The sequence below is a fragment of the Amphiura filiformis genome, chromosome 20 (genome assembly GCF_039555335.1).
Source record: "Amphiura filiformis chromosome 20, Afil_fr2py, whole genome shotgun sequence".
In the NCBI taxonomy this organism is placed as follows: domain Eukaryota; kingdom Metazoa; phylum Echinodermata; class Ophiuroidea; order Amphilepidida; family Amphiuridae; genus Amphiura; species Amphiura filiformis.
In genome coordinates this window covers 40,589,522-40,590,226 of record NC_092647.1, presented here as the reverse complement: position 1 = coordinate 40,590,226, position 705 = coordinate 40,589,522, and positions in this window count along the sequence as shown.

Here is a 705-nt window from a genome sequence, read left to right as displayed (position 1 = left end):
AACCAGTATTGTACCATATAGGAATACAGGGTGCGTAGGGTAAACCAGAATTGTACCATTGAGTCACATTTGAGCCAGTCTTTCCCACCAACCAACAAAGGGATTAATTCCAAACCACATAATCATAATATTGTATGGGGATGAGGGAAAACATATAAATATATTGAACATGATTATCTCACTGTTTTAATGAGTACATTACAAATCGTGCAGGAATGGACAAATACATGATTCTTTTGACTACAATTCAAAATTTCAAAAGCATGGCAAGCTGCCCCTTAAAGTCTTAATAGTTATAATCATTTTTTTTTGCAAAATGCAGTTTGACTTCATCGCAAATATGGGTCAAAATTCATTCATCAGCTGCCATCAGACATTTTACCAATTCTTTATAAACTACTACTTTTTGTTCACAACCAAACTGAATGGACAAGGTTAGTTTTTTTTTTGTACATATAAACCTAAAATTGTTGTGAATTTTTAAATAGTATACACTAGGTTTGCTTGCTCAGCACTGACATTGTTCAAAAAAGTTACAAAGCAATAGTTTCATTGGGCTATTCTAATTGACATCCACACAGACTTATAGTACTCGAGTACAATACTGTACTTTCGAGTACTGAGTACAAAATACTTTTTGGTACTCATACTGTACTCATGCATCAATACTCGTACTGCGTGACCAAGTACTCGTGACTTTCGTAC